Here is a 12,097-nt window from a genome sequence, read left to right as displayed (position 1 = left end):
ATTGGAATGTGCGTCTGAATAACTATCCATACTTTTTATGATGTTCCTCATTTCGGATGACGTGGGAACAGGAACTGCATTATTCATTTTATTTTCGTCATCAGAATCTGCATCAATGATATTTTTTTAGCTTTGAACAAACTCCAAAATAACTTTGTCCGCCATAATTGGGGCTGCACACACATTATCATAAATTACTGCAACGAATTCTTCCGATAGTACAGTACAACAGTTCATTAATACAGAAACTTTCTCAAACATTTTATTAAGTGTCAGCTCAGTTTCACTATCCTACTTCTCTATTTTTTTTGGCGCCAAAGAATCTGATACTTTTGAGAATTGTGTGTAATGAAAATAATTTCCATTCATCCTTGAAGTTGCTGAGTTCCATGCAGTGCAACATATGAGCCAAACTCACTAATTTTTACTCGCACTGCCATGTACTCGTCACCGAATTCCAAAGCTAACTGATGAGAGATGAGATTTTTGTATGGCGTTTGTAGAGGTGGAAGGCGAAAGTAGCGTAGATAAACAAAACTGGCTCGTGTCGCAGGCTATTCCGAGGGTATTTCAAAACCAAATTAGCCTCTTTTCTACGAAATGTGTGAAACCACTCTTTTATTTCACATCCCGCTTAAATCTCACCTGCGGTGCCAGTGTTTTCTGTATTTTGTTCATTTCCAGAAAGGATATCTTTTCACGTTAAGAGAAACAAAATGCATGAAAATACATAGTAGTTTGTCGAGACCGTTGCATTATTTTGTGTTAACCGATATTTCGCCTTAAAGAGAAAGTATTAGCACATAAAACGAAGCAACTTAAACAACTTACATTGAAAGAAATGTTTAATAAAGTAAATAAATATTAAGCTTTTTTTTTTGTAAATTTTGATAACCTTTAGATCATAATTGCTCTTTATTTCATAAATTACTGTTTCATATTTTTAATTTTATAATTTCTGCATGCCATCTTACCAGATTTAAATTGATGATCTATAATCCGGAATCGCCGAAGTCCCGACGAGTCCGAATTAAAGACTTTGTACTGTATATAAATTATTTTTTTCTAGGAGTATAGGAGTTCTTATATATATATAAAGAAATTTAGAACCAACTTTTCACAAAGACTTAAAAAATTGAAGTTCAAATGATCTTCATAAAATCCTAAAAATGTAGAATAAGAATACTTTAAAATGTAAAAATTAACACGTTGACTCCAGAGCGCATTTTACGTGATTTGCCCATGACGGCGTTTACGTGATTTCGCGTTAAACGTATTCCACCATATACAGATGTGTTTGGACTATATATATATACAAATCATTTTTTAAAAGGAAAATTTATAATCCTTCCAAAATTTTTCGTGCATTATGCTGTTAAAAATTGATCAGTAAATATATAAAGAAATTTAGAACCAATTTTTCAGAAAGAACAAAAATTGAAATTCAAATTAACTTGATAAAATCCTGTAAATGTCGAATATCAAATATTTAGACTAGTAAAATCTTTTTAAATTATAAGATAATTTTAGTGATTTTACTCGCCCCCCCCCCATTTTTCTTTGCTACTGCTGTTTGATAAGAGGTTCTAGTAAAGTTTTGAGTTAAGATTATTTTGAACTTTCAAAGATTTTCCATTGCAGGATTTTAATTTTTTCTGCATTTTTAAGGGCGTGTTTCCTTTTTTTTTTTTTTAAGATTCTTTTTAGATTAGAAAAATATTTTTAAATTGGAAGATATTTTTAATGATTTTCCTTTGCTTTGAGGACTAGAATTTTCGGGTGAACTGTTAAGATAAAAAAATATATTGAAATGGTTTATCAACTGATTCTGGATACAGAAAAGCAAGGATTTTATTTTACAAGGGGAAATGTAATTACCGTATTTGACGGCATATAAGACGCACTTTTTTTCCTAAATTTGGTCTAAAAAAAGTTACCTGTGTCTTATACGTGAAGGACACAGGTTAACTTTCAATACTGAATGCTATTTTTAGCCCGGATAAAGGTCTAGACACACATAACTTTTTCTACATCTACATGTGTGTGGCCTTCTAAATGAGGGTGTGTTTTATATGCCGTCAAATACGGTAAATTTGACATACCTCGTCTTGACGATATTATGTTGAAGTTGGTTGGATTCCTCACCTTTCTTGTTCTTTTACACTATTTTTTGGTTTTTCTTGTGATGGTGTATTTTAACTCGTTGACTGTCGTGGGGGCCACCGGTGACCAGCACTCAACTTGGCTACAGTGCCGTGGGTGATGCGACCAATAGTAAAATACATAATTAGAATAAATATCGATACTGATAAATTTTTAAATAGTACCATTGTTACTAAAATGATTTGAAGAATAATAAATTGTAAAAATTTAAATTATAAATCGCAAAAATGGTCTACAGATGTTTGGGGGTCTCCGGTGACAACCAGCATGAAAAATGCATTAAGCACGATTATATATAACATAATGTTCTGCAGATAATATTTCAACATAATATATATCACATAATAAAAATTTCAAGTTGCCGTCATGGGCAAATCACGTAAAATGTGCTCTGGAGTCAACGTGTTAATTTTTACATTTTAAAGTATTCTTATTCTACATTTTTAGGATTTTATGAAGATCATTTGAACTTCAATTTTTTAAGTCTTTGTGAAAAGTTGGTTCTAAATTTCTTTATATATATATAAGAACTCCTATACTCCTAGAAAAAAATAATTTATATACAGTACAAAGTCTTTAATTCGGACTCGTCGGGACTTCGGCGATTCCGGATTATAGATCATCAATTTAAATCTGGTAAGATGGCATGCAGAAATTATAAAATTAAAAATATGAAACAGTAATTTATGAAATAAAGAGCAATTATGATCTAAAGGTTATCAAAATTTACAAAAAAAAAAAAGCTTAATATTTATTTATTTACTTTATTAAACATTTCTTTCAATGTAAGTTGTTTAAGTTGCTTCGTTTTATGTGCTAATACTTTCTCTTTAATTCTATAAACAGACATAATTTCTTGTTCAGTTACAAAGTTCCGCTGTTCAAGTCCTGTAATTGCTGTGCCGAGAATACCGACTAACTTGTCAATCGAAATTTTTTCGTTTTCACTAACCTCTCTAACTTTCTTCATGCCTTTATCCATTTTTTGCAGCAATTCCACTTTTTGTTTGATGGACATTGAAACATGCTTTCGCTTTGTAGATCCCTCCAGAATCGGAAAGTCTTTTTGACATAATCGAAAGTTCAAGCTTACTTTTTATAAAATTGCTCTAACAGCCTGCAAAAAATAATATGCCTGATTCAATTAGAAGATTAAGGAACAACGCAATCTGCAACTTTAACTGAAAGAGATAATTAGATAATTTTAGCCTAGCTTATACCGTCTGTTATACATTAAACGCACGCATGCGTAAACGCTACGCATGTGCAGAAAGTTTGTAGCTTTGAGGTCCGGATTATAGATCATTCCAGATTATGGACATCCGGATTAAAGACTTTGTACTGTATTTATTTATCCCACACTTTCATTTTGAAACATTTTAGTATATGCTTTTCCTCAATATTTTAAAAGTTGATTTTTTGTTGAACTGAAATATGTAATATGGAAAAATTCTATCAAAAAACGTAATTCAACTCAGAATTGAAACAGGAGATAAATAGAGATAATAATGTGGGGTATTTGATCCTCTTTCCCTAATAGTCATTTGAAACATTATAGTGTGTTTTTCCATTCAGCTGAAACAGTAAAAATATAAAATATAGAAAAATTCCCACAAAAACATAATTCGGCTGAGAAACAAAACAGGCAAAAAAAATGGGTTCGCGTAAGGAAACTGATTGGTTTAAAACAGGGCTTCTTAAACTTTTTTTCAGTCGTGACCTTTTTTTTATCATAGATTTTTTTCACGACCCCAAAATATTTACGAAAATTTTGTGGGACCCCATAAGCATTGTGAAAATCCGACAAGCACGTGAGTGAAACTGTCAATTTTTTCACTTGTACTGTAAGATAATATGGCAGCTTTAGGTCATTATCTTTAATTTCTCATTTTAAGACAAAAAACAATGTGAAAATTTTAATTAAGTAACAGATGAAATGACCGCATCATGTGCAAAAAAGCAAGTAAAATGAACATTTATATTATAAAAAGAATGAGTTGAAACATTTTTGTTTTTCTCTTTGTCTGTATTGTCTTATCTTCATCTATTTTCAGATACATTGTGTAAAAATATTGGGTAATTGTAAAATTATTATATTAAGTTTAAGAAATACCAAAACTAATAAAATATTTTGCGACTCCCTGCTGTAGATGGGGGTTGCGATCTACAGTTTAAGAAAGTTGTCTGAAAAAACGTTCAATATTTGATTTTGCTAGAACTTTAACTGAGGCCACAGCCAGTGCAGGTGTGCAAAATTTTGGAATTTACAGAAATATCAAGTAGCAAAATTTTTGGAATTTAGGAGTGGAAATGTTTTTAGAATTTAGGACCCACAGAGATGGCATAGCACAAAAAAAAAAAAAAAAATGTACCTGCTGAAGCTAGGACTCCAATGCATGGTTATATTCTTGTAAGGAGTGTATGCCTGAATGCAGAGATGCATTTTGAGTCATCATCGCTAGGTCACCAGCCTACACAGCATTGTGCGATACATGATTCATGTAAATACGAAATAAAATTAATTGCACTAACCTAATTCATGTAAATATGGAATAAAATTACTGTGATTTTTGAATAAGAATAAAACACTTTCTGTTCATCTGAAATGGGATAGATTTTCTCTAGCAGTTATTCCAGCAGAAATTTGAAGAAACAGATCATTTTGTATTCAGTTAGATAAACAAATACACAAGCTATGAACATAACATATTAAACCGTAATTCACTTTTCACATTGGACAGCCAATGTTTATCAATTTTCACATAACTAAAGTTTAAAACTAATGTTTGTTAAAATTTTTTATGTGTATATTGTATGTTGTCGACAACAAAGTCTGCTTGGCGAGATTTGCGCCAGTGAAACGGAAAGTACCTCAGAAACTAAACATAAAGATTAAGTAAATAAATATGAAGAATTTTTTTAAGGAATGAGCTAAGAGCATCAAAAATTAAAATGTATTTTTGAAAAATTATACAACAGTTCCTGAGAAGATTTACAGGCATCTTAAAAGTTTCATATTTAATTGCAAAAAATTTAAAACCTCATACAATTGGAGAATCGCTCATTCTTCCTTCAACAATTAAAATAACATCATTTATGCATGCAGAAAAATATAGTAATGATTTAAAAACAATAGCATTAAAAAAAGATACCGTTTCTCACCAAATTTCTGTAATATCAGACACTATAGAATACAAATTCCAGTCTTTACTATAAAAACTTGATGAAGCTACTGACATTACAAAAATGTCTCAATTCATCATTTATCTGAGATACGTTTTTGAAGACAACACAGTAGAATATTTTTTATGTCGTGATATTTAGAACGGAAAAGCAACTGGAGAGAAAATATTTGAAATTATTGAGAGACATTTTGAAACAAATAATCTTACCTAGACACTCTGTGTCGCAGTTTGTACCAATGATGTTGCAGCATTAACAGGTAATTATAAAGGACTAAGAGGGTTAATAATGAAAATTGCTCCCCATATAATATTCCATCACTGTATGACACATAGAAAAGCTCTTGTTGCAAACTGATGAAGAATTGCACATGATATTGCAGGGTTATTACTGCAATTAATTACATTAAAAGGCAAAATCCTAAACAGCTGTCTCTTTTTAATGCAATGTAATTAGATAAGTTCTGTATATGAGACATTATTACCAAAGTCAGTTGGCTTTCACACAGAAAAATAGCGAGACATATTTTCGATTTGAGAAATACAGTTTACATATTTTCAGAAGAAAAGAAACATACATCAGCAAATTCATTCATTAATAATGATTAATTAGGAAAACTCAGTTACATAATAGACATTTTCTAAAAACCTAAGCATTTTAATAATGAGCACCAATATTGAAGCTTTTAAAACTAAGCTAATACTTTGGCAAGGAGAATTGAACAAAAACAACAGAAACATGTTTTTCAGAATTTACTAAAGAAAATAATATAGATTTCTTGTTTGAAACAATATATGATAAAACTGACAGAAATTTTTTTGAAAAATTTTCAAATAAGGAATTAGGTTGGATCTGTGACCCATTTTGCCTTTGGTATTTTCAATTCCAATGTATCTCTAAATGAAAAAGAACAATTAATTGATATTTTATGTGACGGCATACTGTGTGTTCAAGTTAAGTCTGTAACTTGCCAAAAATTTCAGTTATCTATTGGAAACAAATATGCTGATTTAAAAGGAATGAAAGTAAATTATTACGTTTCTTACATAAAATTGTACAACAAACCTTTAGCTTATATTTAAAACTTCTAAAATGCTTATGTTACATTTTTCTATTATATAAGCATTGAAAGTGGATTTCTCACTGAAATAGAAATAATTTTGCTATTGAATTAACATGGGGAACTTTTTTATTGAAATATTTTTTCTCTGTGACATTAGTTGCATCTACTACAAACTAAAGATTAAAGAACTGTTTTTAAAACATTTCGAATTCGTTGTCATATTGATCTATGAAGCACTAGATTAGTGAGTTTTTATTAGATTATTGACAAATATAGTTTTTAAACAATCAAAAATTGTTCAGAGGAGATAATTATTTGTCAAATATGAATGTGTTTTCAAAGCGAAAATAAATAATAAGTGATAAAAAGAAAATTAAGTTAGAACATTCACATTTCTAACAAAGTAATTTAATCTTTATAATACAATATATTTTACAATGATAACGCAAAATACAATGTGAAAGGTTATGCGAAGATTATGAAAGTACCAAGAGTATTCAGCATTTTGTATAATCCTATTACCAGATAATAATAACATTAAAATAAATTTTATCTGAATGAAGTTTTCTTATTACAGAAACAGTCAAATTATGCAATTACATAAACGAATGCACTTTCATACAATATACTTAATACTGTTTACAAGTGCAAGCCAAAGTTCTGTTTATGTTACTTCTCGCCCTTCAGCGCATGCTCAAGAATTACCATCCAGGTGAAACTAGTCGATTTGTCCATGACGTCAAAAATTCGAAAAGTGGGGTAGGGTTTGGGAATACGCGGTAGTGTAACATAATTAAAGCGCATGCTCAAGAATTACCATCCAGGCGAAACTAGTCGATTTGTCCATGACGTCAAAAATTCGAAAAGTGGGGTAGGGTTTGGAAATACGCGGTAGTGTAACATAATTAAATGAGTCAGTTTATGATTTTTTGGCAGGACAGCAGGGTGCTTTGTGTTAAAGGGTAAGTTAGCTTCCTGCAGTCTACCAACTTCTCAATAACTTGAGATTCATCTAGAAAGGGACATAAAAATTTTAACTGACTATTTTTACATACTTCCCTTCTCTTACTTAAGTTCTTGAATTCTTCAGGAAAGTTTTGACATTGGACTAAGGAAAGTAATTTATTTTCGCTTAACGAAACCTCATCTACTGTCAGATGACCTACTTGTTTTTCCTTGGATCTACAATTTCTTATAAATCTTAAAACATAAGCAAAAACATTATTAATTTAGCATAACAATTAGTAATACTAAAAACATAATCCAAAAGAGAATTTTTAACAGTTACGGTCAAATTTACATTAGAAATAAGTTTCAGTTCGCGCACATAGTTCTCATTTGAATTTTCAAAGTTATTATTAACACTATAATTAATAAACTGTTGATGCAGAAAATTTGGTCCTTGAAACCACAAAGAGTTGTCAGCAATAATTTCCGGTCTCAGACTGCGAGAAATTAGGTCAGCGGGATTGTCTGCTGTTCTGACATGTTGCCAGCAGAAATCCTTAGTTAGCTCTTGGATACGAGCTACTCTATTTGACACAAACACTTTTAGAAGATGAGGAGATGTAGCAATCCAGGCTAACACAATTGTTGAATCTGTGTACAGAATAACTTTGTCAACATATAAACTCAAAGATGTTATTACCTTACACACAAGTTTGGAAAGGAGAATGCTGCACACAACTCCAGACGAGGAATGGTTATTACTTTGATAGGCGATACTCGAGATTTGCTGCAAAGTAAAGTCACTTTAACTTCGCCAGTTTTAGAGACACAGCGCAAGTAAATTACTCCACCATATCCAAACTTTGAAGCATCAGCAAAACAGTGGAGCTCAATTTCTTTAATTGATTCTATTAGAGTGCAACGAGGGACTTTGATTTGTTTCAACTCTGGTAGGGCCTTTTGAAATGTCTCCCATTCTTGTCGCTCTTTGAACGGAAGTGGATCATCCCACTCTAGATGTAAAAGCCACAGCCTTTGCAGGAATATCATAGCACGCATGATTACAGGCCCTAGGAAACCTAAAGGATCAAACAGTTTAGCAATATCTGCCAAAACCGTGCGTTTTGTACAGATTTTTGACAAACAAGACACAGTAAACCTAAAAGAGTCTTCTTCTGGATTCCATCTTAAACCCAGAGTCTTTACGGTGCTTTGTGAAGATTCTCCAAAACGATACTCTTGTTTTTCGAATGGAACTTGTTCTAAAAGAATTTTTTCGTTTGAGCACCACTTGTGCAATTCCATTTTCGCAGACTGTAGCATGTCTATTAGCTGCCGCTGCAATTCTACAGCAGAGGTGACATCTTCTGCACCAGACAAAATGTCATCAACATAAAAATCGTTGAATGTCGTTTTAGAAGCCAATGGATACTTATCTTTTTCATCTAAGGCTAACTGCCTCAAAACTCTTGTTGCTAAAAAAGGCACTGATTTTGTTCCATATGTTACCGTAAGTAATTGATAAAGTTTAGATGCATCATTCAACGTATTTTTCCAAAGTATGCATTGAAGTTTTCGTTGCTCAGGATCTATACGAATCTGCCGATACATCTTGCATATATCAGCAGTGAAAGCCACCTTGTGTTTTCTAAATCGTAGCAAGATAGCAAACAGGTCATCTTGAACTACACCTCCATTCATCAAACAGTCGTTTAATGAAAAACCAGACGATGAAGGAGCCGATGCGTCGAATACCACTCGTAACTTAGTTGTACTGCTGTCTGCCTTATAAACACCATGATGAGGCATTATGTATTTAGGAGTTTCCGCCACACTCTGCAATTTTTGCATATGCCCTAACGCTTCATATTCACTCATGAACTCACAATACATCCTAGACATGTCAGGGGTTTTGTCTAGTCTCTTCCACAAATTATTTAACCGCTGGGTGGCTAATTGCGAAGAATCACCCAAATGAACATCTTGCCTTAATGGTAGCGTCACTACATATCTACCCTCAATATCCCTCTGATGGGTTTTTCTAAAATGCTCCTCACATTCTGCTTCTTCTTTATTTTTTAGTTTGAGAGATTCTGTAACAGCCTCAATTTCCCAAAAGGACTTGATTAGTAGTGAATTTAAGTCTTCTTCGACTTTCATGAATCCGCACTGAATCATATTGCCTGAATTTGAACCAACATTTACACCGGTAGCAATGTATCCAAATACGGAATTTTGAAGAGTTAAATTAAAATTTCGTGGATGAATTTGATCAGCCTTCAATAGTTCATAAAAGCATTCTGCACCTAACAAGGCATCTATTTTCTGGGGCTTGTTAAAATGAGGATCCGCTAGTTTGATCTTTTGCGGAAGCTGTGAAAATGAAAATTTAAAATAATTCACTGGTACCAAATCATTAATTTTAGGTACAACAAAGAATTCGAGAGCACGGTGGTAATCACGCTTGTTTGATATCACAGCAGTAAGCTTGGATTTTACCGATAGAGCTTTTCCATTTAAACATGAAATCGATATGTTAATTTTACTCCCTTTTATTCCAAGCCTATTAGCGAAATCATAGGTGAAACACGAACACTGACTTCCGCAGTCATGTAAAGCTCGACAAGCAATAAAATTCCCGCAAGAATCTTTAACATAAATAATAGCAGTAGATAGTAATACCTCCTTCAAAATCACTTGTGAAGCAGTTACAGACGAACCACTAAATTCCGAATTGTTTATTTGGTTGCAATTAGATAACATTTCAAAACATCTGGCGTCAGGGTTTAGATTCGAGTTGTCTACTAAAGGAGGGTCAGAATTATGAGCCGGTGCTTCCTCCTTCCCCACACAACTCGCTATAGTAGCAGGTGAATGCAAAATGTCTTGATTGGGAAAATGCAGTAAACTATGGTGTTTTTTCATGCATTTTGAACAGCTGAATTCTGAACGACAGTTCTTTGCAGTATGAGTCGGATTAAAAACCAAGCAATTAAAGCATAATTTATGTTTCTTAACAAATTCAAGACGTTCACTTACAGTCATTTTCAAGAAAGAATTACATTTATACAACTTGTGAAAATTGATACTTTTACAACAAATACATTTAAAATCTTGACCTTTAACATTTGACACTAAGGCAGTCACCTTTTGAATAGGTTGACCCTTTTTTGCATTAAACACATTAGATGACTTTGACGACTGCAAAGTTCTAGCATGATTTTTTAGAAATGTAATAAGCTCAGATAATTTAGGTAACTCACTTGTTTTTGAATCTCTTTCCCACCAAAGACGAGTGGAAACATCCAATTTTTGCAGCAAAATATATGCAAGAAATGTTTCTGCGAATCCCTCTTTTTTTTGGTCTAATATTTCCAGAGACCTTACACTTTCATTCACTGTGTCTACTAATTTCAAAATAGAAGACGGGCTTTCATTTTGTATGGGAGAAATTGACATGAAACGCTTTATCTGAGCGAAAACCTGATCACGTTTATTGGAGTATCTCTCTTCTAAAAAATCCCAAGCAATTTTATAGTTATTGTCACAAATTGTGACTGATTGAATAATCCTAGCTGCTTCGCCATGAAGCGATAACTTCAAATACGAGAGCTTTTGGGAAGTCGATAATACATTATTATTATGAATGCTTGAAATGAAAAGATCCCGAAAGCTTAACCAATCTTGAATATTTCCACTAAAAGACGGCAAGTTTAATTTAGGTAATTTCATACCATGTGCACTGGTATTTTCAATCTTTACATTACTTGCATTAGGACTAAATTTTGACATTTGTCGTTTAACCTTAACCCACAAAGTATCAATGCTGTCTTGAACAGTTTGTTGTTCAGTTACATATTTGTCAAACTCTTTTTCATCTACTACTACAAATAATTTATCAAAAATCTCTGAACACTCATTATTAAATTTTGCACATTTATTTTCAAAAAGTTGTAACTGAAATTCATCACAAGTATATTTTTCGAAGTCTGATGTCGCTTTCGTTATATTTGACTTTAAAATTCTTTTCTTAATTAAAAATGCTTCCATAATTAACGTAAATTAATAATACCGAACATATATGAGCAAATTCACTTACCTCCGTTTGAGGTAATCCAAATGAACCCGAAATTTGTAAATCCAAACACACACTAATTTTTATGTCGAATGCGAAGTAACATATCACACTTTTTTTATCAATTTAACACTTCACCTTTAAGCTTTTTAACCAGCACTTTATCCATAGGCACTAATCTTCTTCCGGCTCGACGGACCACAAAATGTTCGAGAATATAAGTACTCATGAAACACAAATACCAAGCTTTAATGGACTGTAGCTTTATTTCTTTTAAATTCTGTTTGGATGGACACTCTTGCCATCGCATAGGTGCACCTCCCAGCACGCAATCAAGCACAAATAATAATGGCCGCTAGCTAACCACGTTGTCGTTTTCTCCCATCGTGGTTGCCAGATCACTTCTGCCTTAACACTCATCACGCTGAATCGAAAAGAATTCAGTAAAGGCGTACATCAATTTGAACTTTTACTAGGCATGAGAATTATAGTAGAAAATTATGAAGGATTGCAGTGTTATCGCTGTCAGGGGTTCCAATACACCCAAGTAAACTGCCACCAAAAGCCATGTTGTGATTTTCCTTATTCTTTCCAGTGTACAGAAACCGAGAATACACTTAAGGTGTGCTAACTGTAAAACTTATGTGGTCAACTTTTGAGGCTGT

General features: G+C 32.5%; 1 long non-coding RNA gene across 1 annotated transcript in view; it reads right to left on the bottom strand.

The window, feature by feature from the left end:
- The window catches only part of LOC118187751 (uncharacterized), a 33,544-nt gene extending 21,728 nt beyond the window's left edge, over positions 1–11,816 (bottom strand). Inside the window, exon 1 of the long non-coding RNA XR_015040758.1 lies at positions 11,457–11,816. This is a non-coding gene — a long non-coding RNA (uncharacterized LOC118187751). The remainder of the gene's footprint in view (positions 1–11,456) is intronic.
- Between the last annotated feature and the right edge of the window lie 281 nt (positions 11,817–12,097).

This window comes from Stegodyphus dumicola, chromosome 4, assembly GCF_044657685.1.
Source record: "Stegodyphus dumicola isolate Sdum_Otavi_A_Nest chromosome 4, ASM4465768v1".
Taxonomy (NCBI): domain Eukaryota; kingdom Metazoa; phylum Arthropoda; class Arachnida; order Araneae; family Eresidae; genus Stegodyphus; species Stegodyphus dumicola.
The sequence above is the reverse complement of the archived record's forward strand: the minus strand, read 5'-3'. Positions and strand labels throughout refer to the sequence as shown.